The following is a 27277-nucleotide window of genomic DNA, read 5'->3' as shown; positions in this document are numbered from 1 at the left end:
CAACTTTCTAACAGTGTTAAATTCACTTCATTCAATCCATTCATTCAATAAGCATTCATTGAATACCTCTTATGTGTTAGGCACTCTCCAACTCTGGGGATACCCTGAAGGACCATGACTATATATGCCCTCATGGAGCTCATTTACAGTGACAGACAATGAAAAATAAAGTCAACAAGTAGGCTGTTTCCACCTTTTGACTATTGTGAATTGTGCTCCAATGAACATTGGTGTACAAATGTCCATCAGCAGATGAATAGATAAAGGGTGGTACATACATACAATAGAATATTACTCATTCATAAAGAGAGATGAAGTCCTAATACATACTACAACATGGAAGAACTTGAAAACATTCTGAGGGAAATAAGTCAGACACGAAAGAACAAATATTATATGATCCCACATCTATAAAATATCTAGAATGGGCAAATGTGTAGAGACCAAAATTTATCAGTGGTTACCAGGGGTGGGTATGAGGGAGCGGAAAGGAATGCTTAGGGTTCATTGAGCTTCTGTTAAGAGTGATGGGAAAATTTGAAAATGAATAATGGTAATGGTTGAACAACATGATAAACACAATTAATATCACTGAATTGTATGTATGAGGAAAGTTGAAATGGCAAATGATTTCTTACATATATATTCACCACAATAAAAATGATTACATAAAGAAAATATTTTTTAAAAGTAAATAAATAAATAATTTTGGTAGCATGAGTGTTACTTTAGATTGGGTGGACAGGAAATTCTCCTTTGAAGAAGTGTCAATTAAGAAGAGGCTGGGGGAAGAACACTCCAGGCAAAGGGAGCAAGTGCAAAGGCCCTGGGGCAGGAGAGAGCAGGACCAGGTGTTTTCTAGGAACTGCCAGAAGACAAGTGTGCTCAAACAGTGTGCAACGATCATGGCAAAGTTTGAGGTGGAGAAGCAGGCAGGGGCCAGACACCATATAGTGTCATAAGCTATAGCAAAGACCTCTGATGTTATTCTCTGTGAATTTTAATTTATATTAAAAGAATGGTAGAGCACGACACAACAATAGCATCTCATAATAAAGAGATGTATCTTCTGATCAGTGACCTTAAAATGTAAATGTAATTTTGACACTTTACTGTTCCCAGATCTTTGATGCTTGTCCACTGTCCATCAAATAAAATCTAACCTCCTAGGCACTCCGCGGAGGGTCCTTCACCATCTCACTGTATACATATCTCTCCTACCCTGATCTCTGTGAGCCAGTTGCCCCACTCCACTCGACATTCCCTGAACCTGCACTGCATTTTTTTTGCTCATGTTGCTCCTTTCTCCTCCCCCCTCCCCAACATTTGCCTGTTGAAATCCTACCCAGCCTTCCAGACCCAGCTTAAATGCCACCTGTTCCTTCAAGACGTCCCTTATCCCTTTGCGAGAATTTATCTTTCCTTTCTCTGGCCTCCCAACAGACTTTGCGCCTCTCCTAGAGTACTTACCACACTCTGCCTTGAACTATCACTGTTTGTTTATGCACATTACTCTCCCCATTAGTACAACCTACTAATGTTCAGCTTGATGGCAATTACAAGTTCATGACCCCATACAGTACCTAGTAGAGACAAATCAATCTTAGGTGCCAAAGAAAGCAAAAAGAGGGGCTGGTAAGTAGCATAAATAAGAAAGACGGAAAGGAGGACCAGGAATGAAACATAGCTATTAAACAAATAACTATATCTTTAAAACACTATATTTCAAAGTTCAGGCGTCCTAAAGTTAATTCAGGCAACACATTCATTCCAGAGCAACATCACTTTTGACAGAAGTGTGTTATTTTGTACAGGTACAATTGTCTAGCAGGCTAGTCTGAAAACATGGGTTCCAGTACTGGCTGTACTTCTAAGTAGCTGCATGATCTGGCACAAAAATTACTGAACCTCAACACATCTCCAGTTTTCCCATACGAAAGATGAAGATGGCTTTAGCTGCTCTGCTTCTCTGTGAATGCATAAAACGTCATGTTGCTCTGAAGTAAGAGTACTTCGATTTGATGAGACTTGAATTCCCACAGTACCTCTGCAACAACACATAGGCCACACCTTCAAAATTTGCACTCTTGAATGACTGTGACAGGTGTCTTAGTTTGAGTGACCCAGAAGTAGACACTGAGCCAAGGATTCAAGTGCGAGCAGTGTATTGGGAGGTGCAAGGAGCATGGGTGGGTGATGGGAGAAGTGATCAGGAAAGGGAAGGCAACCAAGAAAGGATGCGTTTTAAGCCAGAAACTACAGTGGATCTTAATTCCGTGGGGCAACACTGACAACAGGACAAAACACACGCCTCAGAGTTATCCCAGCCTAGAAGTGGCTTGCTTGTTGCTGTGATACTGGAAGCTATACCACCAGTATATCAAATACCAGCAGGATCACCCATGGTGGACAGGTTTCAGCAGAGCTTCCAGACTAAGACAGACTAGGAAGAAAGGCCTGGCGATCTACTTCCAAAAATTAGCCAATGAAAACCTTATGGATCACAACAGAACATTGTCTGTCTGACATAGTGCTGGAAGGTGCAAACAAACCAACCATCATGAAGATGGCACAGGACCAGACAACATTTTTTCTGTTATACATAAGGTCACCATGAGCCATAGTCAGCTGGATAGCAACTAACAACAACAAAAACAGGTGAAAGAGCTGGGATATTATAGCCCCACACCTACCAATCATTGCTTAGGGATTGCTCCTGGAGTGACATTAGCTCCCAGGCACTTCCAGACCCCTGTGCATACAGGCACAGTGGGTTCTATCTGGCCATTTGACAGAAACTCTGCGTCAAAGGTGAAGGTGCTGGCCTCCAGTTTGGAGTGCACGGAAATGGAGGGAATACAGAGAGAGCTGCAACAGCTTCTGCTCCAGCGCCTGCATGTCAGGTCAAAGATGAGAGATTATACCAGGCCTGGATTGCCCGTCCCTATTTAAATGGGTTCAAAATTAAGATCATATTCAGCATAGGTAGAGTATTTTTTCATAATATGAAAGGAAAATAAGGAATTTTGCAGTCTATCTGGATATTTATGATAATTATGCTAGTTGTTATAGTATAACTCAGCCTAATGGCAACCCCCTGTGGATCAGAACTGTGCTTCACAGGGTTTTCAACGACTGATTTTTCAGAAGTACACCTATAGGCTTTTTTTCTGAGGTACCTCTAGGTGGAATCGAACCTCCAACCTTCCAGTTAGCAGCTGAGCGTTTAACTGTTTGCCCCACCCAGGGACTCCAATCTAAACTTAGCACTGAAAAATTATATTATAATTACACATTGCAGCATAATGCAGCTAATAAAAATAATGTATTAAAGTGTATTTGTTTACATGGAAAAGTGCCCATGAAGGGAAAACACAAATTATAAAAATTTTGAAAAAGGCATGCCTATATATGTAATGGAGCCCTGGTGATGCAGTGGTTAACAGCTTAGCTGATAACCAAAAGGTCAGCAGTTTGAATCCACCAGCTGTCCTTGGAAACCCTATCAGGCAGTTCTACTCTGTCCTGTAGGGTTATTATGAGTTAGAGTCGATTTGATGGCACAAGGTTTGTTGTTTTGGTTTATATGTGTAATGGAGCCCTTGTGGTGTAGAGGTTAAGAGTATGGTTGATAATCAAAAAGTCAGCAGTTCAAATCCACCAACTGCTCCTTGGAAATCCTATGGGGTAGTTCTACTCTGTCCTATAGGGTTGTTATGAGACAAAATTGACTCGAAGGTAAGAGGTATATATGTAATGCATACAAGTCTGCAAGGAAGTTTTATATACACAATGTAAATGTTAAAAGGGTTATCTTTGTGTGATAGAGTTCTCAGTGGTTTTAATTTTCTGTTTATATTTTCTCATTTTTCTCTAATTGGTATGTATTACTTACGAAGACTTAAGTTCAGCTTAGGAAAAAATAATTGGACCCATAGTATGATCAGTGAAATGATCAGAACAGGGAATAAAGTAAATTTGATCCAGAAATTTCTATAATTTATGTCATATATATTTCCAAGAATTCTCCTCTGATGGCTTCAATGACAGACACATATTAAATCCTTTCCCCACTTTGCTGTTGTCTCTGATTTTTCCGGTTTAACTCATTCTCAGTAGATGAGTTGAACTGACTGAATCCTGGAAAGATATTGTCAAACGTGTGGTTTCTCTGCCAGAGGCATCTTAAGTAGGGATTGGGTGAAGAGCCTAAATCAATGCTTTTGAACATCATTCTTTAAGATTCACTTTATTTATAGCGAGATGGATGCTCTTTCAGTTCTCTGTGAGGGAGGTGACAGAGGCTCGAAGTTGCAAAGCTGACTGACCTGGTTCTGAAATCTCTGTGGAAAATCACAATGCACACGTGGAGTTTGGTGATTTGCTTTTGTCTTTTGTGACTGGGGCATGTTTTCACGGGTCACTCACCAGGCCCACCACCCTCCTTCCCTGCACACCAGCCATCAGGCCCTGTACATCTTCACTGCTAAGAAGTGCAGCGGTGGACAAGTTTCTGCACTGAGCGCTAAAAGGGGCTAAGAAAGAGGGAGAACTTTAAAAAAACATTGTGGTGAAATATACACAACAAAACGTTCACCAATTCAACAACTTCTACATGTCTAATTCATTGACGCTGAGTACATTCTTCATGTATGCAACCATTCTCACCATCCTTTCCCAGATTATTCAACCCATAAGCTCAATGCGCCTTAAGCAAAATCTCCCCCCTTTTCACTTCTTCCCACCCCTGGTAACCACTAGTAATTTTTCATTTCTATATACTTGATTTATGATGTTAGCAAAGAATCTTGAATATATCATGCCACAAGAACAAACACATCTGCTTGGAAGAATATGCTGCTGCAGAATGCTCGCAGAAGCAAGGATGGCAAAACTTCATGTACTTTGGACATGTTATCAGGAGGGACCAGCCCCTGGAGAAGGACATCAGGCTTGATAAAGTAGAGGGTCATTGAAAAAGAGGAAAATCCTCCACAAGATGGATTGACACAGTGGCTGCAACAATGGGCTCCAACATAGCAATGATTGTGAGCATGGCGCAGGACCAGGCGGTGTTTTGTTCTGTTGTACGTAGGGTCACTGTGAGTTGGAACTGACTCAACAGCTCCTAACTACAGCAGCAACATTTATTTGCTTATTTCATAAAAGTGAGATCATACAGTATTAGTCCTGTGACTGACTGATTTTACTTGGCATGATGTTTTCAAGGTTCACGCATGTTGTGGCATGCATCAGCACTTCATTTCTCTTTATGGCTTTTTAATATTCCGTTGTATGTATACACAGCATTTTGTTTATCCATTCATCTGTCGATGGACATTTTTGTTGTTCGCACTTTTTGGCTGTTGTGAAAAGTGCTGCAAGGAACATTGGTGTACAGATTTCTATTTGCATTCCTGTCTTCACTTCTTCTGGGTGTATATGTAGGATTGGGATCCTGGGTCCTATGGTAGGGAGAGAAGTTTTTTTTAAAAGGTCACTCAGTGAGGAGTTTCTCTAAAGACGTTCTTCCCAGAGAAAGGAATCTGCATCCAAGTCTTCTAAGTAGTGACCAGGAGAAAGTCAATTAGGTTAATTACCAAAATAAAAATGGACTTGTACTTTTGCCAGTAATGGGTTTCTAGGCCAGGGAGCTTTACAGGTATCAATAGCATACTAGTTCTTGACCGATGATAACCATTAGTGAGCAAGTAACTCTATCCTCTAGCAATGATTTAGCTTTGTCACTATGTAGTAATCTTTGTCTTTATGTCATGTTGGGGTTGAGAAAAATTTTGCTTTAATCTGTTTGTGAAGCATAATGGTTTCTGGGGTAAGTCATAGAGAGGGTGTTCCTGCTCTAATTGTGTATGTTTTGATAATTTTCTTTTTGTTCTTTTAATGTGGGTTCTGAATTAAATATAGTAAAAGTCTTTTAAAATTTAGTTTGAGGGCCTAAGTGAGAACCTTGTACTGAGAAGGAGCTCATTAGATGCAAATTCCTTTTAAATGTTCGAGCTTCCTTTCCTGATCTTCTTAGCTTAGTGTTCTTCAAACCAAGGATTATTTATGGAAAGAGTAGGTTACCATGTATCCACTGCAAATTTTTGAGGGGAACTTTATTTCTTTAATCCTAAAACTGCAGTCTTTGTGAAGCACAACTTCCCAGGTAGAAATAACAATATTTAATCTACTTGATGACAGTCATTTATGCTATGGTTTTAACCCTTTGGTCATGGCTGAGTACAGATGATAATGACAGTAGTAGGTGAAAAATTGCACAATCCTGAGGGTAGGCCTGCTTACAGTTTGCACCCTTGGCATCTCTTTTACTTCACCGTAGTCTGGGTCTCGATATGTAGGCTATGGTTACACAGTGTACAAAACACTTCTACTGTACTGTCTAATTCATTTCACACTACAGTGTTATAAGTCCCTGGATGAACAGGCACAAATGGCTTGCACTCAACTGCTAACCAAGGGTTGGCGGTTCAAACCCACCCAGAGGCACCACCGCTGAAGAAAGGCCTGGTGATATGCTTCTGTAAAGATTACAAGCAAGAAAACCCTATGGAGCAGTTCTACCCTGTAACACATGGGGTCTCCGTGAGTCAGAATTGACTAGATGACAATAGGTATTGTGGACAGCAGATACCTTTATGAAATAGAACAAATACGATGACCCCCGAAAATTGATGGTGTTGTTAGTTTGACTCATAGCAACCCTATGCATAACAAAATGAAACACTGCCAAGTGCTGGGCCATCCTCACAATCATTGTTATGCCTGAGCCCATTGTTGCAGCCACTGTGTCAATGCATCTCCTTGAGGGTCTTCGTCTCTTTCACTGATCATCCACTTTACCAAGCATGATGTCCTTCTTCAGGGACTGGTCCCTCCTGATAACCTGTCCAAAGTATGTGAGACAAAGTCTCGCCATGCCATCCTTGTTTCTAAGGAGCATGCTGGCTGTACTCCTTCCAAGACAGATTTGTTCATTCTTCTGGCAGTCCTTGGTATATTCAGTATTCAATATTCTTCGCCAACACCATCGATTCTTCTTCCGTCTTCCTTATTCATTGTCCAGCTTTCGCATGCATATGAGGCAATTGAAAACATCATGGCTTGGGTCAGGCACACCTTAGTCCTCAAGGTGACATCTTTGCTTTTTAACACTTTAAAGAGGTCTTTTGCAGCAGATTTGCCCAATGCAGTGCATCATTTGATATCTTGACTGTTGCTTCCATGGGCATTGATTGTGGGTCCAAGTAAAATGAAATAAATCCTTGATAGCTTCAATCTTTTCTCTGTTTATCATGATGTTGCTTATTGGTCCAGTTGTGAGGATTTTTGTTTTCTTTATGTTGAGGTGTAATCCATATTAAATGCTGTGGTCTTTGATTTCCATCAACAAGTGCTTCAAATCCTCTTCACTTTCAGCAAGCAAGGTTGTATCAACTGCATATTACAGGTTGTTAATGAGTCTTCCTCCAATCCTGATGCCACATTCTTCTTCATATAGTCCAGCTTCTCAGATTATTTGTTCAGCATATAGATTAAATAAGTATGGTGAAAGGATACATACAACCTGACACACAACTTTCCTGATTCTAGACCACTCAGTATCCCCTAGTTCCGTTCAAACTGCCTCTTGGTCTATACATAGGTTCCTCATGAGCCCAATTAAGTGCTCTGGAATTCCCATTCTTTGCAATGTTATCCATAATTTCTTACAATCCAGAGAGTGGAATGCCTTTGCCTAGTCAATAAAACACAGGTAAACATCTTTCTGGTATTCTTTGGTTTCAGCCATGATCCATCTGACATCAGCAATAATATCCCTTGTTCCGCGTCCTTTTCTGAATCCAAAATTGATAAGGACCCATATTTTCACATAAAGATCTTGCAGCTGATAGGTGGCCTAGAAACTAGAGTTTCATTTTAATGCCAGGCTCCCTCTACTAAACTGAGCTGTTTTTCTCAAAATAGAAGGGAAACACGAAAATAGGAGGGAATGGAAAGAAAGATGACAGTAATGACAAGCACTACCCTTCCCATCACTTATTCTTATTCTACCCCTGTGTGGGGAAGGGGACAGCCAAGTCCCTAAAGGATTTGACTGGCAGGGGACCGCTTCAGAAATAGACATGACACAGAATCAAATGGAGATGAAGGGAGAAAGCAGGCGGGAGGGAATGGAAGAAGATTTAAAACTAAAATGAGAGCAAATCAGAGAAGGCAAACAAACCCTGCTAGATGCATTTCCTTCAAAAAGGGCACTGACTTCAGCCTTACTTCCATCAACTGCATGGGAAGCTTTCACTGGATTGCTTCTAGAAGCAAAGTTTGATTAAATAAGGAAATTGGCAACTTTTCATTTGCTGTTTGTCACTCCTTGTGTTTTTCCTAAATGATGTCTGCATTCCTGTGTGGTTTGACACTTTCTGAGGTTTTCTCAGACTGAACACATTTTCATTCTGTTTTGCCCCTCTTTCCTTTAGGAGATTAATGCATACTATGCTGGATAAGCAACATTTTCAGCAATTAAGGATTATGTCCAAGTGTCACATTCCAGAAATTGTACTTTCAAACGGTGATCTAATGTAATTATAGATTACAAGGCAATGTACAGGTAGATACAGGAAATAATTTTTTTTTAAGACTCACCCAAGCAAAATGAAATCCTAAAATCCCATAAAGGAAGATTGTCATCACCACCTAAATAAGAAGGTGTGGTAAGAAAGAGAAGGAAAATACAAGGGGTTTTTAGTTAAGCTAATCTAAAATGGAAAAATAAATCAGCCATGGAATCCTGAAATAGTCTTCTGAGATGTAGGTTTTATTTGCCCTTTGGAATCCAAGAGCTATACACAAAGAAAAAAAAATTTTGTTCCTTAAATCAAAGAGAAGAAATATACAGCCAATCTGGGTTACAAACTCAGTCTGTCTGATTCCAGAGTTCACATTCTTAGGGTCACTATGAGTGGGGACCGACTCGATGGCACCTAACAACATACCCTCCATTATTCCAATTTCTTAAATACAAGTGTTTATATAAAGATAGGCAATGTCTTGTATATGTTACAGCTAAATTTTGCATTGAAAGTGACATTTGCAGTAGTAATTAAGAAGTTAAGACAAGTATCTCCATAAACTTTTTGTCTAAGCAAGTCATCAATCATTTTAACAAGAACTTATACCTCGAGTAAGCATGTCAGCATGTGAAAATATCAGTTGATCTTTGGTATGAAAGGATAGATAAGCTTGTGGAAATTCAAATTCAAATTTCTTCCCTGTGTACGTATTAGTGTGAAATATTTTAGCCACATCATGCACTCATTATAATGTTTTAAAGTTGTCCCAATTGCAGCACCCTGGAGAGGGGAAAAGACTACACATTACTAGAGGTGTGCTGGCTTTAGATTTGTGTTAGTATCATGGAGATCAAACAAGCACGCCTGGCTCACGCCAACCACTCTACTTTTATACCGCCAGCTTACCTTGCCACATATAAAAATACAATCCCAAGGTCAAGGTGGACTTTTGGGCAAAGTGGCTTATGTATCATTTCCCAAGCGTATCTCACATCCTTTAACCTCTATATCACTCCTCATGTCCTCCCTTTCCCCAGGAAGGTACTCTTTTTTCTAACTTTACTTGTTAATTGCAATCTTAACATTCTTCAAAGCCCAAATGAGATGCAATTGTGCTCTGGATGAGCCTTTCTTGATGAGCCCAGAAAAAATACTTTCTGAACTCCTTTAGAATTTCGTACCACTCACATGACATTTATATTGTCATTACTCCTGTAGTTGTCAACACCCTTAAACCAGGTGCCATAGAGTTGATTCCAACTTACAGTGACCCCATGTGTGTCCGAGTAGAACTGTGCTCTATAGGGTTTTCGATGGCTAGTTTTTCAGAAGTAGATTAACAGACATTTCTTCCAAGGAGCCTCTAGGTGGACTCCAACCTCCAACCTTGCAATTAGCCACTGAGCATGTTAAATGTTTGCACCACCCAGGGACTTCTCCATACCATTAAGAGACTGCAATTTAATTGAGGGAAGAAACCATGCCTTAAACACCTTTGCATTCCCCATAACTCCTATCACGACATCTTGCACATAAAAATAAGAGTGCCTGCTTAGCCATCGTCTTAGGCTGGGTTTTCTAGAGAAGCAAAACCAGTAAAGTGTATACATATATACAGAGAGAGATTTAGATCAAGGAAATGGCTCATGTGGTTGTAGAGCCTGAAACATTGCAAGTCCGTGGGTCAGGATAGACGCTTCTCCTGATTCACATAGCCACAGGGGCTGTCAAACCCAGGATCGGCAGATCAGAGAGCAGGGCTGTTGCTCACAGGCTGTGAAGATTGATGAATCCCAAGATCAGCAGGCAAGACTGAAGGTAAGCTGCTAGCTCAAGTCCCAGGAACCGAAGGCCAGACAAACAGGAGCCAGTTGCAGGATTCAGAGTAAGCAAAAGCCCATGAACCTTGCCAGAAAATCCACTTATATTTGATGCAGCCCACACACCCAAGGAAAACTCCCTTTCAACTTATTGGCTACTGTGGTGATCACATTGTATCAAATTTCATCATGGAAGTGATCACAACATCATACAACTGCCAAACTACAACATAACTGCCAAATCACTAAGAATCATGGCCCAGACAAGCTGACACACAACCTTAACTATCACAGTCCACCCCTTGTCAGCTTGGCACCTGCACACATCTTAAACCATACATAATCTCTGCATAAAGAAAGTTATAAAGTCATACTTGCACCTAACATGATACAACAAACACACGTACAGTCGAAAATGCACTAGCCCTGTTTACATCTTATACTTTATAAGTGAGGAAAATATTTGAGCACACGTACAAAGCAGAAATACTCATAACAATTTCAATCCTCCTTTCTGCAACTGGTCATGTGGTCATAACTGTTATTTAGAACTACCTTCTTCTGCCACCCATTCTGTATTCCCTTTGCCCTCGGTAAGTGCCTCAGCTGGTCATGGTTCTTTGCCTTTTGGGGTGACCCAAACCTTCATTTCTAAAGGGTCTGGGCCATTAGTAGTCATGCTAGAATTGGTTGCTGTAGTTTTCCATTGACTTTAAGCACAGGGCATGATTGTACTAAGAGACGCCCTAAGGGATCTCCTGCATTCCAGACATACTCTTCTTTACCTTCATTTTGTAATATCAATCTGATTTCCTCTTTGTAATCAGGATCAATCACACCAGCCAGTTTACCATATATGCTTTCACCAAAAATCTAATTTTATCCTCATATCTACCTTGTGAAGTAGGTATAGTTATTATCTTTTTGTCTTACATTAAGAATCCAAGAGTAAGATTGAGAAAGTCTTTTGCTTAATACTACTCTGGGCCTTTTGACTTCAAACGCTTGCACATTCCAATGCACATCTGTTATCAAGAGTTTGTTGAATTAATCAGCAAATTTTAAAAAATAAATTAACCAGTTCTGGTAAGAGTCAGGTATCCTACTGCAAAGTTGATGTTACAGCATTTACATGGCTTCTTCACAACCTTCTAGACTTCTCTGCAACCTTCTAGACTTCTCTACAACCTTCCAAGCTCCTCCACAGACAGTAGCGCCAGGGAGAATGAGTATGAACTGTAGCTGCCTTTTAGAATTTGCAGATATGGCCTGAGGCACTCTTCTCCCTTCTCCTGAAGATTTAAGAGGGAAGCCCTGAGAATTAATGTCTGAAGGGAAAGAAGAATTCTCTAATCTAGAAAGTTCCAGACAACAGGTGAATCTCTACCTATATGAATCCCAGTCCTTCTGATAGGGCTAAATACATGTCATTCCTTACATTCTTGACAGCGTCACTCCAATAATCAATTGCCTACTACCTCATAAAAATAATTTTACTTGTATTTCTCAGTTGATAACTATAAACTAGCTGCCTAACTGGGCAAAGAAAGGGAGCTGAGAAGAGTAAGGGTGGATGAGAGCAGTCACCTCTTTCAGCTTCGAAACTCTTAGCTCAAGCTTGTTCTCCATGCTCTAGTCTATATTGAAAGTTTGGTATATGAATTTCTCAAATCAGATTCAACTTTCCTTGACTTTATTTAAAAACACAGATTCCCAATCTCTGCCCTGAATCATTGGGATCTATGGAAGAGCTTTGAAGTCTGCATTTTAAATAAGCTTATAGGAGATTCTGATAAAGGTGGTCAGTAGATCACAATTTGAGAGACAATGAAATGTAAAGTGGCTCTGTGAGTAGGCACTTAGACTGTTTGCGTGGTTGTTCTAGCCCTGCTCTTCCCCCACAAGATCCTTTTAGACATGATTGTCATATTAATCCTCATAAGCAGGCTTAAAGCTTGCCATGCATTTGACTGGAGTCCATAAGAATTTATGGTGAGGCATCTGTTAAGAATTGCGATTTCATTTATTTCTCCATCAGTGAAATTTAGGCCTCAGAGCCTGGGTGGAGGCAGCTTGGAAGCAAATAAAAAATAATAATTGACTGGGCCATGTGACGTAGTCATCAGAAGCATTTTTCAGAAAGCCCCTGGGAAGCTAAAAATGGAGTTGCAAGTGCTTTTATATCCATTTTTTAGATGAGCAAACCAAGAGAAAGCAGATGGAGTGAAGAACCATCGTTAAAAGAGTAAACCCGTCTCCCCCACACCCAACAGAGTCCTCACACACACCAACTTTAGCTTCCTGCTCTTAGAACTTAATGCCACATATCTACAATGATTTATGAATTGCTCTCAAGAAATGATTCTTCATTGAATTCGTGGATGTTTTGACTTTAGAAAGTAAATGACTGACTTAGTTCAATCATTCTTAAATTATAGGTTTGCTCACATAGAGTTAGTCTGCGCTTAATTCATTTTCATTGTGAATTTCCATTTGTGAATTTTCCTACCAGCTAAAATTACAAACTATATAGAATATACATATATGAGGATTAATGAAATAATTATCTATAAAAAGATCTTGGGAAGAAAGAGCAAGGTAAGAACAGCCACACAATTAGTCCAAGTGCCTAGTCACAGAGGCATGTTACATTTCATTGTTTCTACTGTGATTTAATTGTGATCTACTGAATGCCTTTGTTAGAATCACCTATGAGTTTATTTAGAATGCAGATTTCAAGGCTCTTGCATAAACTCCAATGAATCAAAAGCCCTCTGTCAGAGATTGGGAATCTGCATTCTTAAACAAAGTCAAAAGGGTGGTGTGTGTGAATCTGATTTAAGAACTGTATATATCAAACTTTCTATGTAGTAAACTAAAATTATGATTTAAAAATTGCTAATATTGTTAACTAAGAAATTTAATAGTTTGTAAATTGATCAAAACACAAACTTGACACTAAGACTAATATCCCAAACTATCATTTCTCAAAGAAATATATGTTTCATGATGCTCTGGTTTTCAAGCTGGGATCAAAACTCTGTTCAGGAAATACGGGTGTAAGTAGTAGATCCATCCCCCATTATCCCTGTTCATATGCATATATAAACTTCATTTTCTCATGCAATGTCCAAATGGTGAAAACCAACAATGAAAATAGGAAAAAGTCTTCAATACTCAAGAGTAGCACAACATATTTGAGTGTGTCATAGTTGGAGAAAGTTATGTTTATGGTAAAGAAGGGGCATCTAAATTAGGAACACACTAAGATTCCCTTTTTTTTTTTTTTGCCATTTTTCTCTTGTATGACACATGACAGAAGAAACATGTTTTTAATTTCAGAACTTCTCTTTGTTGAAATAAGTCGCAACAACATCACTTTTATAGTCAACTCTATTCCATGTTAGTTTTCAGGAATGCGACTTCTATTTATTTTTATATTGACACTGCCAGGAATGTTTTTAAAGCTTAGTTAAATACGAGTTCCTTGCTTTGCATGATTCTGGAAAGGAAAATAAGAAAGATCCTCTCTAAACCAAAGACTTATTTTAGCGCCTACTGTAGAAACAAAGAATAATTCAGTTGGAAAATTTGCGTAAATGTTTTAAAGATGGATCTCATTGGTCTGCTTATTAAATACATACTGGGCCTGAGTAAGGAGCATCATGTCACAGTTTACAAAGAAAAACCAAACCTGTTGCTCCTAAGTCAGTTCCGAATCATGGCGTCCCCATGTGTTACAGAGTAGAACTGTTCCATAGAGTTTTCTTGGCTGTAATCTTTATGGAAGCAGATTGTCAGGCCTTTCTTCTGTGGCCCTGCTGGGTGAGTTCAAGCCACCAACCTTTAGGTTAGTAGTCCAGTGCAAACCATACATCAAAAACAGAATAAAAAATAATTTCACGTAAATTCTTATCATATATTGCTTTCTGCATGTTGATTATATGGTTGTTTTAAAAAATAAAATATTGTAAATTGATGTAAAAGAAACTACCCATTGCAGCTGAGTCGATTTCAGCTTAGAGACCTTATAGGACAGAGTAGAACTGCTCCATAGGGTTTCCAAGGCTGTAAATCTTTACAGAAGCAGACTGCCACATCTTTTCCCTGCGGAGTGGCTGCTGGGTTTGAACCAACGTTTTGGTTAACAGCCGAGCACTTAACCTCTGTGTCATCAAGGTCCTTTTAAAAGGATTTATTAGAACATAGTAAACCTCAACTCATATATGTACTCTGACTTAAACTCATAGAGTTTAATCTAAGCTCAGAGTTTATATTTATTGAATCTACTTTAGTTCCAGTTGGGGTACCTGAAATTTAAAGAAGAAATTGTTTTCATTCCCAATATATTCTTTATCAGGTCCAAATATTTAGTTGTTTTTACCCCGAAGAGTTAAGTTTACTGAGCTTCTGTTAAAGGTGATGGGAAAATTTGGAAACAGATAACGGTAATGGTTGAACAACATGATAAACATAACCAATGGCACTGAATTGTACACATGAAGAGTATTGAAATGGCAAATGATGTGTTACATATATATTTACCACAATTTTAAAAAAAAGTTAAATTTTTCTAAGTAGTTTAACTTAGTGTTGTATTTTTTATTCCCCCTCCTCCATTTTCCACTACAGTACTAACTAGGTCAACCAGCGAAGCTTGGCAGCCTTCAGGTCTATGGACTCGTTGTGTGGTTTCATGGTTTCTTAAAAAAATGTTTTGTAACCAAACCATACCAAACCAAAGCTATGATTCTCAGGAGTTTGTGGCTTGCCTGAAATCTGAACAGAAAATATGGACTGGTGATGTTGGTAACGTGACCAGCTGTCACAAAGCCTTCATTACACTCTTCAGATGAAACCAGAAAGCTCAGTCAAAGGGAAGGCAGATCCATTTACAAGATTAGTAAAAGTATACATTTGAAAGGTGGGAGGTGGAGGGGCAAACCAAGATGAAAAGAGAGCATAGTCCATTCTGTTGCAGGCCCTACTTACACAAAGCGAGTTACCTATGAATTCGAAGTTCTAGTTAAGTTTTGTGCGGCCTTAATAAAATATTAAATAGCTGGTGTACATCATTGAGCTCATAGGTTTTCTTTATTCTCTGTGTTCTCCAGAGAATTCATTTTCTACAAGGTGTGTGGTTGTTTGCCACCAGAAGAAGTTGGAAGAAATGCCAAAAATAATTACTTCCACAAGACACGTAGCAATTTGACTAACCTTCCTTGTTGCCTTGGGCAGATATGCTTCTTTTCTTGGTTTTCATCAATGATAGTACTCTGATTTTACAGAAATGGTTTTGGTTTTTTCTCTTTTTTTTCTAACAGAACACATTATCATCTAAACATTGATATAGTTCTTGATTCTCCTCTATGTAAGCTTTGTTTTTTTTAATTAACAATCTTGCTATGATGCTGTTTGGAATGAACAACATATTAATTTATATTACTAATATAAATGTAACAACACACTAAATGTAAGAAAAGAGTTACCCTTTAGAAAGTTCTTAGTAAAAGCTACTGAAAACTAAGCTTCCATTAAGGTAAATCATAGGTTCATATTGGCCTCCACTATGCAATCTGAGATTTATTCCAATTGGAAGTATGTTTTTGCAGACTTAGTTTTTGTGGGGGAAAAAAAAAAGATTAAACATGGGGGGTTCTGGGCATCATGTTTTGGCCAGCAGAAGATTTCCCACCCAGCACCATATCTGGGAAAATTAGACTGTCTTTTCCCGATTTCCTGGAACTGAGTAGTGATGGGAAGCTTGAATCAGTGAGGAGTTTTGCAATGCATCACTGTGACCCTAGCCTTCTTGTCTTTACTTGCCTGGTTCTTGGGGACTATTGAGCTTTGCAGCCCCCATGTTAGAAACAAAATTGATAAGATATGTGGCTAACTTAGCTGTGAGAGATAAAGGTAGAGAACAGAGCCACTATGGACAGTGAAAATACCAGCTTGGGCAAAGGGTTGAATATATGAAATAAAGAGGAAGCAGATCAAGGAAGAGATTATTGAGCTGGAGAGCAGTGTACTGGTCGAAGTGTTAGTTCAAGTTTGGACTTACATGGGTAGATCTTGTATTTAAGAGAACTCCTGCCTATGTTCATATCTTGTTGACTACAGGACATGCTGACCACAACAATGATTCCAAAATCGTCCACTCATCTTTCCACTCTCCTTTCACACCTCACCCATCCTCACTGCCCCACCAGTCCCAGGGTCCTACTTACTAAGTTCTAGGTTAACTGGCATGAGCTCATTTAACTTCACTGGACCCACCTAAAAATACCTGATACTCTTCTCTCTTCTGCAAGTAACGTTTCTCCTTGTTTTCATCCACTGACTCCCCTTTCTGTCCTATCTTTGAGGAAAAATGCCCTTTCCACTTCCAAAGGCTACACTTACCCTGGACTCTTGATTATATCACATAAATAAATAGAGGTAACTTAGTAAAATACAGAATGACACAGAAAGCCTCAAAAGAAGATGGAAGGAATATACAGGGTCACTGTACCAAAAGGGGTTAATAGACGTTCAACCATTTCAGGAGGTAGCATACGATCAAGAACTGATGGTATCTAAGGAAGAAGTGCAAGCTGCACCAAAGCCACTGGTGGAAAACAAGGCTACAGGAATCGACAGAATACCAGTGGGAATGTTTCAACAGATGGATACAACGCTGGAAGCACTCACATGTCTATGCCAAGAAATTTGGAAGACAGCTACCTGGCCAACCAAATGGAAGAGATACATATGTGTGCCCATTCCAGAGAAAGGTGATCTAACAGACTGCAAAAATTATCAAACAATATCATTAATATCACACGCAAGTAAAATTTTGCTGATCATTCAAAAATGTTTGTAGCAGTACATCAATAGGGTACTGCCAGAAATTCAGGCCGGATTTGAAGAGGACATAGAATGAGGGATATCATTGCTGATGTCAGATGGATAATGGCTGAAAGCAGTGTTTTGTTCTATTGTATATAGGGTCGTTATGAGTCAGAACCGACTTGATGGCACCTAACAACAACAACTTAATAAAGTGAATCCTTGTGTGGTGCTAATAAGCTTGGCTTCTAACTGAAAGGTTGGAGTCTGCCCAGAGGTGCCTCAGAAGAAAGGCCTGGTGATCTACTTCTGAAAAAAAATCAGCCATTGAAAACCCTATGAAGCACAGTTGTTGTACTCTGACGCACATAGGGTTGCTATGAGTTAATATCAACTCAACAGAAACTGGTTTAATGTAAGAAAAACACAAGTGCTATGTAAGAGAAGTTATTGTTCTACTACTAAGCAGTATAAGAGTAGGTTCTTTTTTGCACAACCAGTTCCTTTTTTTCTCTCTGTTTAAAATTGAACCCTATCAAATAATTATTTTAAAACATTCCTCTTACTATGGCTCTAACTCATTCCTGGATCCCTGTCAAAATTTAATCCCAGCTCTGGGATGGAATCTCCAGCTCATGATTCACCATCCCCCACCCCACCTCAGGCTGTGGAAAGCCCCAGGCTGGGAAGGATCTAAGCTGCCTTCTGCATTTCTGCTGGACTCCGTAACCACCTTAGAAAGCATACAAGCTCAGTCCTTAAACAGTGGCCTCTTGAGGCCTGATGTTGAATCCAGACCTCACCACTTATTGGCTGTGTGACCTTGGAATGGTCTACCTCAAGTTAGGCTTCAGCGGTGTAGAAAGTCCATTCCTAACCAGGGCTGGGATGAGGGCGAGGCAAGCATGCTAAAAAACTAAGTGATCAAGATAAATGACATTTTAATGCAAAAAATTTTTTAAATTTAATTTAAATTTTTAAAAAATCAAAATTAATGCAGAAAAGTCCATGATGAACAAAATATTGAAATTTTGCGTGAGACAGTGCCATTAATACTGCTGTGTGGGGTTATACAGAGCCTGAGGCAAAAGAAAAACAGTCAGTAAATAATACTGATCCTTACTTAAAATTTTGGTGTTTTATTGATTCATCAGGATTTCTTTTGCATTAATTTTATTTGCTTTTTAGTCTTTCAGTAAAATATTATTTATCTTGATTTTTTTTTTTTTTGACTTCTACTTAAATTTTGAGCTGAAGACAAGTGCCCTAGCCCTAGGCCCTACAACCAACTTTAGGACTGTTTTGACAGAGTGGCTTCCAAAGGCCAGTCACTAGATGTGATATAAAATTAAAGAGTTTGTGATTCAGGTAAGGGAAACACTATTTATTTTACCAGTAAAGCAAGTTGCCAATGAGTTTCAGCTGTATTATCATAATGATAATCCTTTTTCAGAGCATTTCTCTGCATATGCCTTACTGTGTGATGCCAGTATAGACAAGTGAGTAAAACAAACACTTAATTCAGTGACACTGTCCAATTAGCTACTTCAATCAACTGCTAGTCTGAAACATCTAGACTGTTCAGTCAAAACTTTTGAGCTGGTGGTTTCCCATACAATTGATTCCCTATAAGGAACAAGTATTACAGAAGATGACCACCTCAAACCGAAATAAAATTGTTTGGTTTTAACTCCCTATAATCATTAGTTCAAAGGTAAAGTCCAGCAGTGGAAATATGGGCTAGATATTGGCAGTGTTTCCACTCTGTTGACATAGGGATGTAATTTGCCAGCAGATGGGGAAGATTTTGTACTCTTTAAGGTAGTTTGAGTTACTAGTGTTTTATCTAATTACATAGGATGCAGAAAAATAAGGCCTGGAAAAGTCATTCTAATGTCATATCCATCAAGTAGTGCCAACTATTTTTATTATTGTTCTAGTGCTACAAATTCACAGTATCGCTTTTTCGACGGGTCAGTTAAAAGGTGAGAGGTGCACCAATAAGGTAACTCAATTCCCGGAAGAGTTACTGCTTAAAATTATCCTACAAACTATGTGCAATGTAAAAAGGATATTTCTGAATACATGAATACAGTTTTTTTATATTAAAAAAATGGTTGGGTGTCCTTTGATTCTAATAAATCCCTTAAAATGCTCCAGCTGTGGTTAAAACTAGAGAAGACAACAAGAGAAGGGGAAGAAGATGCTTTATTTATCCTTACTTCAGTTTCAGTTACATCTTGGCTCTGAAGGTGCCAAAATTCTCATGAGGCCCTTCAGGTGTAATTGGATTCCCTTCTGGAATCATGGAATCAACCAATTCTGAGTGGCGATGCTGACGTAGGTGCCTGGTCCTGGCAGTCAGAATATCTTGGGAAAGACAGAACTGATGGTAGATCTAGCAGTGGTATTTAGCTTCTTTATTTCCTTGGTGCTCAAACAAAATTAGTAATTTCAAATTCCTCAGCTTGAAAACTAGCACATGAGTAGTAGTGCCATTGGAGGGCCCACTTTGCACCCCAAAAAGTTTATGCTGGGACGGGAATTATCATACCTGCCAAATTAGAAATTGACCTGAATCATTAGAGATTAGTTTGAATCAGGCATTTTAGCCTAATAAGGAATCATAAAAATCAGCCAATTCAAACAGTTCTCATTTTATAGATGATGCAACTTGCTCAAGGTCACAAAACCTATTAGAAGAGACCGACTGATCAACTGCTAACTCTTAGTTCTGCCTGCTCATGTTGTTGCTGTGTGCGGTTGAGTCTGTTTCGCCTCAGAGCGACCCTCATAGGGAGTGCTATACGTTACATGGGATATAGTTAGAATATCATTGACCAAAATTAGAATTTTTTTCACACAAATTAGGAAAAAAATATTCCAATGAATTTTAGATGAGAAAAGGCTCTGAATGTTTTTATTATAGATATACTGGTTCTACATCAGAATCGGAGTCCCTGAGTGGCACAAATGATTTATGCACTTGGCTGCTAATGGAAAAGTTAGAGGTTCGAGTTCACCCAGAGAGGCCTCAGAAGAAAGGCCTGGTGATCTGCTTCCAAAAAATCATCCATTGAGAACTCTATGGAGTGAAGTTCCACTTTGACACATGTGGGGCTGCCATGAGTCAGAATCGACTCAATGGCAACTGGTATTGAACTGGTATATCAAGATCACCCTTACCGAAGATTACATTTTAAAGTGTTCTTTGTGTTGAAATAGTATATCATCAAAATTGAATATATATACAGGTGTTTAACCTGGATATGCCATGTTATGTTTGCAGTATCCCTTGCCTAAATCACAGCCATGGGGCATCAGTCAACCTCTGTTAATTACTTGCCCACAGGAGATTCAGCACTAATCTCAGTACAGTGATGATTAATGTCAAGACAGAGCAAGGAATTTAATATAATTGTATGCAGTTGATTATATCTATGTGCATAGTTTCTTATTAAGGTAGTTAATGTACTCATTCAAAAGGGATTTGTGACATGGCTTACAACGATGTGATTACTTAGGTCATATTCACCTGACACCTTCATTCTCGGAATGACTTTATTGGAGGTAATAAATGAAGAAGTGAAACTACAAAGTAGACTTGTCGGTATCAAACACATCCCCTTCTTCAGGAATATATTTTAAAGAGGCCCTGTATAGAACATAATTCAATCCATAGAGCATTGTTTTATGTGGACAAAAAAGTGTCTCAGGCTTTTTGTTAAAATGAGGCATATTTGTCCTTTGCTAAGATTTATTCAAGTTCCTGAAATTTGTTCACAAAACTTCTATTCCCAATTAATTTAGTTTTAAAATAACAATATCATGAACTTAAAAACACCAGGCTTTCCAGTAAAAGCATTTTAATGCCTATGAAAATCAAATCAGTGTCTCTGTCTATCTCCACCTTAGAGTATCTAATACAAGAGATTTCCAATATAATTCGTAAGAACAGGGTGGATCAGACATCAAAGTAACCACCCAGAAAGCAGCCCCAAACAGAATTGACATGCTTTTTCAATTGCATTTTTTAACAACTTTATTGAGGTATAGTTGACATCCAATAAACTACACTTAGTTCAAATGTACAATTTTGAGCTCTATCACCACAATGAAGATCACGAACATATCCATTATCCCCAGAAGTTTTCTCCTGTCCTGCCCGTTTGTAATCACTCCACTACCACTCCGACCACCCCATGTGTTTTCTGGAGTTTTGAATTAATGGGCTCATAAAGTATGTTTGGTTTCTTTAATGCAAGGATCAATTTTTTGAGATTCACTCATATTGTGTTCATTTCTTTTCTTTCTTTCTTTTCCTTTTTTTTTTGCTGAGTAGTATTCCATTGTATGAATCTACCATATTTGTGTATTCATTCACTTGCTGATGGACATTTGGTTTGCGTCTAATTTGGGGCTACTACAAATAGAGCTGCTACAGACATTTGTGTGCAAGTCTTTGTATGTGAATACATTCTTTGCTCTTGGGAAAACATCTGGGAGTGGAATGACTGGATCATATGATAGGTATATATTTAACTTGTTAAATAAGCTGCCAAACTGTTTTCCAAAGTGGTTGTACCATTTTACATTCACACTGCAGTAAATGACAGTTCCACTTTCTCTGCATGCTTGCCCATACTTGGTATGGTCAGGCTTAATTTTCACCATTCTAATAGGTGTGTAGTGGTATCACTGTGGTTTTAATTTTCATTTCCCTAATGACTAATGATGTTGAGCATTTTTTCATATTCTTGTATGCCATCTGTATATCTTTAGGGAAATGTCACTTCAAAACTTTTGCCCATGTATTGGGTTGTTTTCTTATTACTGAGTTTTGAGACTTTGGTATGTATTCTGCATACAAGTCCTTTGTTTGATATATACTTTTCCCAGTCTGTGGCTTGTCTTTTCATTCTTTCAAAGAACAAATGTTTTTCATTTTGATGAAGTCCAATTTATCAATTGTGTTTATGGTGTCATATCTAAGAAATCTCTGCCAATCTCAAGATCACAAAGATTTTCTTCTATTTTATTCTAGAAGTTTTACAGTTTTAAGTTTTACATTTATATCTGTGATCCGTCATGAGTTGATTTTTGTATGCAAGGTGAGGTACGGGCTAAAGTTCGTATTTTGCATATGGCTATTCAATTGTTCCAGCAACATTTGTTGACTATACTAACCTTTTTCCACTGAATTGCCTTTATATCTTTGTGAAAAATCAGTTGTCTGTACATGTCTTTGTTATCTAGTGCTGCTATAGCAGAAATACCACAAGTAGATGGCTTTAACAAACAGAAATTTATTCTCTCACAGTCTAGGAGGCTAGAAGTCCAAATTCAGGGTGCCAGCTCCAGGGGAAGGCTTTCTTTCTCCATCAGTTCTGGTGAAAGGTCCTTGTCATTGATCATCCCCTGTTCTAGGAGCTTCTCAGCACAGGAATCCTGGGTCCAAAGGATGTGCTTTGCTCCCTGTGCTTCTTTCTTGGTGGTATTAGATCCTACTTCTCTCTGCTCAGTTCTCTCTTTTATATCTCAAAAGAGATTGACTCAAGATACAACCTAATCCTATGGATTGAATCCTGCCTCAGTAACATAACTGCTCCTAATCCTGCCTCATTAACATCATAGACATTAGGATTTACAACACATAGAATAATCACATCAGATCACAAAATGCTGGACCACCACACAATACTGGGAATCAAGGCCTAGCCAAGTTGACACACATTTTGGGGGGACACAATTTAATCCATAACAACACAGTATGGGCCTATTTCTGGACAATTCGCTTGTTACTTTGATTGATTGGTCTATCTTGACAATAATACTACACTGTCTTGATTACAGGTGCTTTTTAAGTTTTGAAACCAATCGGTAATAGCCTAACAACTTTGTTCTTTTTAGAAGTTCTTTTGGCTGTTCTAGGTTCTTCGCACTTCCACATGAATTTTAGAAATTTAGCTTATGAGTTTCTGCCACAAAAAAAAACCCTACTGGGATTTTTATTGAAATGGCATTGAATCTATAGATTCATTTGCAGAGACTTGGCTTCTTAACAATAATGAGTATTTCAGCCTGTAAAGAATATATGTCTCTTCAGTTACGTGATTCTTCTTTAATTTCTCTCAGCAATGTCCTGTCGTTTTCAGTGTATATGTTTTCATGTGTTATGTCAGTTTTATTTCTAAGTATTTCATATTTTTGCTGCTATTGTGAATGATGCTTCTTTTTTAATTTCAATTTTTAATAGTTTCTTCCTAGTATATTAATCTTTTCTCTTGTAACCTTGCTAAACTTGCTTATTAGTTCAAGTACTTTTTTGTAAAATTCATCAGATTTTCTGCATAGACAGTTATGTCATTTGGAAATAAGACAGTTTGCCCATGTAATTAAGGAGCCCTGGTGGTGCAGTGATTAAAGCACTTGGTTGCTAACTGAAGGGTTGGTGGTTCAAAGCCACCAGCTGCTCTGTGGGAGAAAGATGAGGCAATCTGATTCCATAAAGATTTACAGCCAAAAAAAAAAAAAAGATTTACAGCCTTAGAAACCCTATGGGGCAGTTCTACTCTGTCCTAAAGGGTTGCTATGAGTAGGAATTGACTTGATGGCAGTGATTTTGGGTTTTGGTGCTCTACATTCCTTTAGATGCATATTTCCACCTAGTGTCATTTTCCTTCTACTTGAATGATTTCCTTTAACATTTCTTGTAATGTGGGTCTACTGGTAATGAATTCTTTCAGCTTTTATTTACTAGAAAAGCCTTTATTTTTGAAAGAACTTTTTCCTAGGTCTAGGTGGACAGTTTTTTTTTCTTTTAATACTTTAAAGATGTTACTCCACGGTCTCCTCCCTTGCATTGTTTTCAAAGAGAAAGCTGCTTTCAGCCTTATTGCTGTTTCTCTGTACATAATGTGTCCTTTTTACCTTGTTGCTTTCATGATTTTCTCTTTGTCACTGATTTTAAGCAATTTGAATATGATGTGCCTTGGTGTAGTTTTCTTTGTATTTCCTGTGTATGGAGTCCATTTAGCTTCTTGGATCTGTTATAGTTTCTATCAAATTTAGGAAATTTAGGCTATTGTTTTTTCAGTTTTTTTTTTTCTTATTCCTCCCCTTTCCTTCGGGGACTCCAATTATACATATATTAAACTATGTGACATCCCACAGCTTACTGGTGCTCTTTTCATTTACTAAATTCTCTTTTCTTTGTGTGTCTCAGGTTGGGTAATTCTTATTGCTGTGTCTCCAATTCATTAACATTTTCTTCTGCAATATCTAATATTCTATCAATTCTATCTGGTGTATTCTTAATCTCTAATATTGTAGTTTTCATCTCTAAAAGTTTGATTTGGGTCTTTTTATATTTTTCATGTCTCCACTTAACTTTTGAAGATATAGAATACAGTTATAAAAACTGTTTAATGTAGTTCTCTGTAATTCTAACCTCTGTGTGAATTCTTAGTTGGTTGGAATTAATTGCCTTTTTTCTCATTATGGTTTATATTTTCCTGCTTCTTTGCGTGCTTGGTAATATTTGATTTCATGCCAGACATTGTGATTTTACCTTGTTGGGTACTAAATATTTCTGTAATGCTTTAAATATTGTTGAGCTTTTTTCTAGGAAGCAGTTAAGATACATGAAATCAATTAGATCCTTTTAGATCTCTAATCTTTTTGGATAATGTTTTCCTGGCCTCAGATAGTTTCCTCACATGCTTTCTTTGATCAGTACTCAGCTGGGTACTAGAGAAGGACCTTCTGAAGATCTCAGGAGTTCTTTCTGTGCAGTTGTCTCTGCTCATGTAGTCTGTCCTGAGAACTCTAGCCATCTTGCTTTCCCCAGACTCTCAGCTTCATCTACTCAACTCAGAGAGTACATTGAGTTCTGCCAGAGTTCCCTCTCACTGCAGTGCAATCTGAAAACTCAGTCTGTAACCTGGGGCAATCATAAGGCTCACCTTGTTTTTTTCATTTCTTTTTTCCATCTCTCAAGGATCACTGGCATTCATTTCCTGGTGTTGAGTGTCTTATAAAACCATGGTTTCAAATATTTCATCTGTTTTGTTTTGGTTTTGGCTTTTTCAGGCCAGAGCATAAATCTAGCCCCCTTATATTATCTTATTCAGAAGCAGATGTCCTCAACTTAATTTGTAACCTATTATAAAAATAGTCTGCATTTTCTTCTTAAAAATGTAAATGTATTTATATTTCTTGCATCTTCAGCCAATAAATTAAAGTTTAATGCTTCAAATATCAAAGAAAAATATTTCCTTCTTGTTTCAAAGGAAAACAAAATTGCTCAGAGAGATTAAATGATTTAGTATCAAACTGGCTTTGATGCTAACCATTGCAGAAACAAAAAATAAACAAACAAAAAAGCCGCTTGCATGAGGATACAGGTGTCTCTTCTCTTAGTTAAAAATGATAGATAGATAGATAGATAGATAGATAGATAGCTGCCATCGAGTTTGTTCTGACTTACGGTGATCTATGTACAACAAAACAAAATGTTACCTGGTCCTGCATCATCCTCATGATCACTGGCATATTCAAGTCCATTATTGTGGCTGTTGTGCCAGTCCACCTCATTGAGGGTTTCCTCCACCCTCGCTGACCCTCTACTTCACCACACATGATGTCCTCCTCCAGCAATTGATCCCTCCTGGTGACAAGTCAGAAGCAAGCAAGTCAGCCAATGTTTTGTTGTGATCCATAAGGTTTTCATTGACTAATTTTCAGAAGTAGACCACCAGGCCTTTCTTCCTAGTCTGTCTTAGTCTGGAAGCTCCACTGAAACCTGTTCACCATGGGTGACTCTGCTGGTATTTAAACTACCAGTAGCATAGCTTCCAGCATCATGGCAACATGCAAGCCACCATAGTACAACAAACTGACAGATGGGTGAAGAAGTTAAAAGATGACTGTCCCCTAAACTGTAAAATATTTCAGTGACATTAAGCTTATGGAGGATACAATAAATAAAAATAATTTCTTAGTGTTTTTATTTGAAGTAATTATACCTAAAGGATAAAGTAATAGGTATGAACCCCCTAAAGCATTGTTTTAATTACTGATACTTATTGCAATTCGTAAAAATATAGCCCACTGAGTCCCTGAGCAGCACAAACGGTTAAGCACTTAACTACTAGCTGGAAGTTCGGAGGTTCAAACCCACACAGAGATACCTTGGAAGACAGGCCCAGCAATCTGCTTCCAAAAGATCACAGCCTTGAAAACTCTATGAAGTAGTTCTACTCTGCACACATGAGGTCTACAGAAGTGACTCGACGGCAACAGATAACAACAAAAAACCATCCGTAAAAGATTATTCATATCTCCAGCCTTCCTCACGTGAATTTATGAAGAACAATGAAATGAATATTATTTTCAAATTTTGACAAATTGAGGATACACTAAATTTTAATGATTCATAATGCCACTCTATTACTGCCATTTCATAAGTAAGTGATACTATAGTATTACACTATACAAAGATTATGCATAATCCTTGTATAGAACTTCGTTGCAATCAAAAATGTAGCGAGGACAGAAAGTACCATAAAGTTAATCCCAGAATTCAAGAATCCTGCATTCAAGAACAGGGTATTCTCCATCCATGTAGAACAAAATATTAACATAATGTAAATACCAAGAGACACACAAATGAAAATCAGGGGCGGATCCAGATTTGGCTGAACAAATAATCAGAGAAGCTGAGTTATATGAAGAAGAATGCAGCATCAGGATTGGAGGAGGACCCATTAACAACCTGAGATATGCAGATGGCACAAACTTGCTTACTGACAGTGAAGACAACTAAAGTACTTAATGATGAAGGTAAAAGACTACAGTCTTCACATCAGCCTGGGACCAGAAGAGCTAGATAGTGCCTGGCTACAGCCAATGACCGTCCTGACAGGGAACGAAACAGAGAGTCCCTGATGGAGCAGGAGAAAAGTGGGGTGCAGAACTCAAATTCTAGTAAAAAGACCAGACTTAATGGTTTGATTGAGACTAGAGGGACCC

Source organism: Trichechus manatus, unplaced genomic scaffold, assembly GCF_000243295.1.
Source record: "Trichechus manatus latirostris isolate Lorelei unplaced genomic scaffold, TriManLat1.0 scaffold00039, whole genome shotgun sequence".
Classification (NCBI taxonomy): domain Eukaryota; kingdom Metazoa; phylum Chordata; class Mammalia; order Sirenia; family Trichechidae; genus Trichechus; species Trichechus manatus.
The sequence above is the reverse complement of the archived record's forward strand: the minus strand, read 5'-3'. Positions refer to the sequence as shown.